Source organism: Brassica oleracea, chromosome C1 (genome assembly GCF_000695525.1).
Source record: "Brassica oleracea var. oleracea cultivar TO1000 chromosome C1, BOL, whole genome shotgun sequence".
In the NCBI taxonomy this organism is placed as follows: domain Eukaryota; kingdom Viridiplantae; phylum Streptophyta; class Magnoliopsida; order Brassicales; family Brassicaceae; genus Brassica; species Brassica oleracea.
In genome coordinates, this window is record NC_027748.1 from 18500537 (window position 1) to 18506243 (window position 5707).

Here is a 5707-nt window from a genome sequence, read left to right on the forward strand (position 1 = left end):
GACATTGATTAGCTAGCTTTTGTAAATGTATTATCTTTTGGACTTCTAAATCACATTCCTGAGTCCGAGGATCTTGCCAAGATAAGCATGTTTGATTCCATGTAATTTCTTTTACCAGCTTATTATTGTCTCCCCCTAATGTTGGATGGTCGGATTCATCAAAGTGACAATCCACATACCTGGCCTTAAATAAATCACTCGTAGTTGGCTCAAGGTACTTAATTATTGTGGGAGAGTCATATCCAACATATATCCCCATCCTCCTTTGAGGACCCATCTTAGTTCTCTGTGGTGGTGCAATTGGTACATAGACGGCACATCCAAATGTCTTAAGATGGGATATGTCTGGCTCATGACCCGTGAGCAATTGTGATGGGGAATATCTATGTTCACTAGATGGCCTGATGCGAATCAGTTCGGCCGCATGTAGAACCGCATGTCCCCAAGCTGAGACCGGGAGTTTTGATCTCATAAGTAACGGTCTAGCAATTAGTTGTATGCGTTTGATAAATGATTCGGCCAAGCCGTTCTGTGTATGTACATGTGCCACTGAGTGTTCTACACTTACCCCCATGGACATACAATAATCATTAAATGCTTGGGACGTGAATTCACCAGCATTATCAAGACGTATAGTCTTTAAAGGAAAGTCTGGAAAGTGAGCTCTTAAACGTATTATCTAAGCAAGTAACCTCGCAAACGCCAAGTTGCGGGTTGATAATAGACATACATGCGACCATCTTGTGGACGCATCAATGAGGACCATAAAATATCTGAACGTCCCACAAGGTGGGTGTATTGGTCCACAGATGTCTCCTTGTATTCTTTCCAGAACGTTTATTGTTTCCTTAGTCACTTTAACTGGTGATGGCCTAACAATGAGTTTCCCTTGTGAACATGCTGCACACGTGAGATTCTTAGGGATAACTCTTCTTTCTTTCAATGTGTGGCCATTTGTGTTTAATATCAACTTTCGCATCATGGTCGAGCCGGGATGGCCGAGCCGGTCGTGCCAAAGAGTGAAATTTTCGGTGAACACTTTGTTTACCGTAGCATTAGCCTCTATCATACTGACCTTGGCATAGTAAAGACCAGTAGAGGGTGCAGGTATAGTCTCTAAGACTTTCTTATGGCCTTGGGCGATTTCAATGATCTGAAGGAACTCTTTGTTCCCTTCTCCCTTAGTCTCAATATGGAAGCCATTCATTCGGATATCTTTAAAACTCAATAGGCTCTTTGAGCTGAGTGAATATAATGCATCAGATATCTCTAGATGCGTACCCTTAGACAACAAGATGTTGGCCTGGCCGTAGCCTTCTATTAGGCCGGCTATACCCACAATACTTATATTGGCGTTTTTAAGTGTTAGATTAATGAAGTATCTTTTGTCTCTTAAGATCGTGTGGCATGACCCACTGTCCACCACGAATATATCCATGTTATCTTTTATTCTTCAAAACAAGATTATAGAATGATACTTTAGAGACTTCATATCAAAATCATTTATTCATTAAGTTTCTTTTTTAAAAAAAAAAAAAAAAAAAACAAGTTCAAAGAAATAACAAAACATAGAAAACACAAAACAAAGAACACAAAAGTTTTAGATGGCCGAAATCAACTTGATTCTTTTAGACAATCTGATGTTTCATAATCCATAAGATCATCTAGTTCATGATTAAAATCATCTTCACCATCTTGATAGATCATATGGGCTTCAAGAATCTTCCCTTTCAGACTCTCTTGATAGAGGTCAACGAGATGTTTGGGAGTCCTACATGTCTTAGCCCAATGGTTACTCATTCCACACCTATGGCACACGGATTTGGTCGAGTTTTGTGGTTTAAAAGAGGTACTATGGCCTCAGCCATGACCACGGCCAAACGAGTTTCCTTGGCCACGGCCATAAGAGTTATAGTGGCCACGAACACGACCAAAAGAGTTTCGGCCACGACCACGTCCTTGCCATCTTCCACGGCCACGGCCGTGTTTGCCATTGCTCTGGACGTGGTTAGACTCTTTCTTTGCCTCTGCGGCCGCATGTGCTTCAGGTAATGGGGTTGATCTAGGAGGTCTCAATTCACTGTTTCTCATCAACAATTCATTGTTTTGCTCAGCGAGCAATATACATGAGATCAGGTTAGCATAAGTCGTGAAGCCCTTTTCACGGTATTGTTGTTGTAACAACACATTGCTTGTGTGGAAGGTGGAAAAGGTTTTCTCTAGCATATCCTTATCCGTTATATCCTCACCACAAAGTTTCAATTTAGAAACTATCTTAAATAGGGCTGAGTTATACTCATCCACAGACTTATAATCCTGGATTATGAGATTCCTCCAATCATACATAGCCTTTGGTAAGATCACCGTTCTCTGGTGATCATATCTTGCTTTCAATTCTGTCCAAACGTCTAAAGGATTCTCAATGGTCAAATACTGATCTTTGAGACTCTTAGTTAGATGATGGTGAATAATCAAGATAGCTCTGTATCTATCTTTCTCACTAGCATTATTGTCCTCGGTGATACATTCACCGAGTCCCTTGGATTTCAGGATGATCTTAGCATCAGGTGTCTATTGCAAGTAATTATCTCCAGAGAGATTTAGGACAGAAAAATCCAAGTTGTTGATTTTCGACATCTGAAATCATATGTTTTATATTTTATATCTTTAAATGTGTTCATGTGAATGCAATCTATATTTTCAAGCAATCCAGTTATACAAGTTATGATGCAATCAAGCCTCACGGCCAAAACAAGATGTGTTCAATCTTAGCATTCGGTTTCAATCAAACAAGCAATACAATTGATTTCAATTTGAAAAAAACATTCAATCAGTTTGATTTTTTGCATACGGGTTCTATGTGATTCAATTTCAAAATAAGTATCCGGTTTTAATCAATCAATTTCGATTTCAGGTATTAGGGTTTTGATCAAGTTGAAAACGTATGAAAACAAGCTATCCTATCATGCGATTTCTAGCAATCAGATCAAGCAATTAAGGCTAGCAATACGATTTCATTCAATCAGTTTTATAAATTTGATCAATCAGGTTCAAGTATGAATTTAGCAATCCTAGCAAACGGTTTCTATATGATCATATTCAATTTCAAAAACATATTCAATCAAATTCAATTTTAAAATCGAATCAAGCAATCAATCTTAGTTTCGATTTTAGGCATTAGTTAGGGTTTTGGATCGAACATGTTCTTAGCATTAGGGTTTTGCATAATATGTGATTAGGGTTTAAGGTTTTAGGGTTTTAGGGTTTCAAATCAGATCATTAGCTTTCGATTTAATTATTAGGGTTTTGATCTATTACTTTAGGATTTTGATTATCAGTTTCAATTATTACCTTAACCTCAAATCGGGTTGAATGGACCACCAAATAGAGAAGAGCCATGAGCTGGGACGTTCTGATCGGGTCGCAAACAAGTTGCTATCGGGTCGCGAACGGGGATCGGTTTCGTCTGTCGCGAACGGGCTGGTTGCTGAGATCGTCGCGAGCTGGAACTGATCGGGTTGCGAGCTGGAGCTGATCGGGACGCGAACAAGCCTGGGTCGGGAACGGTTTGAATACGGGATGAGAGGTTCTCGATCGGGATTAGGGTTTCGCGATCGGGATGGAGGTTCGCCGAGGGCTGGGGTTTTTGAGTTGGGTTGTTTAGCTTAGGGTTTAGAGATTCGTGCTGAAACGTGTTGTGAAACTTAGGAGAATAGTTTCTTATTTTTATTCTTCATAAACATAAGGAGCCCTTTATATATAGGGAATTACAAGATAGATAAACCGTCATAGAATAATAGAAAGACTAAAAAGGAAATAGTACAAATCATAAGTCTAATGTAAATAGGAAAGCAGCCGCCTATGAGGAATAGGAAAGTAGCCGCCTATGAGGAAAAGGAAAGCGGTCGACTCTCTCTCTCCACCGTCTCTTTCTTAATAAAATATATATATATATATAGATAAGACTTACCCTTACCTGTGATTTACTATTTATAACATTCAAAATTTAACTATTCATAAACATTTCTATAAAACTATTTTGATTATTACTTATATATTAGACCATTTTAATAGAATACAACATTATATATATATGATATTATTTTGCCACTAAATAGATTTTAATTTTTTTTTTAATATTTCATATTACTACGTACAATAATAAAATATTATAGAGATTTTTTAACTTTTATTTTTAAATAATTAATTAAATTTATAATCATTATTCAAAAATATAACATAAATATTAACTCTGCTTTAGTCTTAAAAATAAAAATACAAATTGCGGGTATTATATTTTAAGAACTCAATAACTACTTTAAAATAAAACATTTTATCAGCAAAAAAACAAAAGATATAATCAAAACGGTTTACAAGCATAAGCAAAAACTAAAGAATTAAATATTTTTAATTTAATTATATTGAATTATGTAGAAAAGATAATAATATCACCTTTTCAAAGTTTGGATGAAAATCTAGTTATATTTATGCAGATGCTCTAGTACTATTCTAGTTACGTTTTCAAAGTTTGGATGAAAATCTAGTTATATTTATGCAGATGCTCTAGTACTATTCTAGTTAATTTATCATAGCTAGATGATGAGGAATAACCCTGATGACCAGAATTATTAGCATAGCTATGTTCTCCGTCGCCTCCTTTCATGCTAACAACATTCGTCAAAGGGTTCCTATTATATAGAAGGTTAGAACAACAAATACAATAACGCAAATGATACAGAAAGGTAATTATTATGAGTAAATTAAGTTGTCTACCGATTTAACTAGCTAGTATTAAACACACACACACAAAATTAAAGAACATAAGAAAATAAATGTTTTACCTTGAAGAAGACATGATGTGGAGAAAATCTTTCAATTGGTATCTTTTTTTTTTTTTTTTTACGTCAAACGGCCATTCTATTACTCAAACTTGAGATGGTCTGGGTAACCAGACCGGAATAGAACAACCAATAAAAAGTAACTCCCTACGAAAAGTTCTTGCAGTCTTAGCTAAAAAATCAGAGGACTGGTTGCGCGCTCGTGGCACATGGATGATCTTGAAGTCCGGGAAACAAATCTGCATCGTCTCTATCTTCTCCAATTCTGTAGCGAAGCTTGGCCACTCCTGAGGTTCCTTTATCATTGCGATCAGCTCTTTGCAGTCTGTTCCAAAGCTCTGGCACGACGAGTGTTGAAGCATATTCTCCATCGCCCATCGCAGTGCTTCTACCTCCGAGTGCAGTGCTGATTCACATCGAGTGAAATTTCGTGTTCCCATAAGTTGCACGTCTTCCGCGCTGTCAATCCAGACCCATCCACATCCACTAAATCTGTCAGAAGCTGTCCACGATCCATCTAACAGGCAAATACTACCCAAACTTAAGGCTTGGTTCACCTCATTACTGTTGGCCTGACCTACTGGTGCAATCATCTCATTTGCATTAAACCTAATGTCCATTCCTCGTGTAACTCCAGCAGAATGTATCACAGCGATGACTAGAACTTGTGGCCATACTGCGAATGAGTGGTATATCTTCAGGATGAACATAATCCTCTAGTAACCCTACATCCCATTCCTTCATTTCCTGGTTAATGAGTTCACTAACTCTCATATTCGGGTGCATCACTGGCGCTACAGGTGTAGCTGGTCTAGCAGGCGTAGTTGGAATCCACGGATCCTCCCATACCTTGACTTCATAACCAGAAT

At 37.6% G+C, this 5707-nt stretch overlaps 1 pseudogene; it reads right to left on the reverse strand.

Moving 5' to 3' along the window:
• Positions 1-4663, reverse strand: part of LOC106302242 — a 10000-nt pseudogene extending 5337 nt beyond the window's left edge.
• Between the last annotated feature and the right edge of the window lie 1044 nt (positions 4664-5707).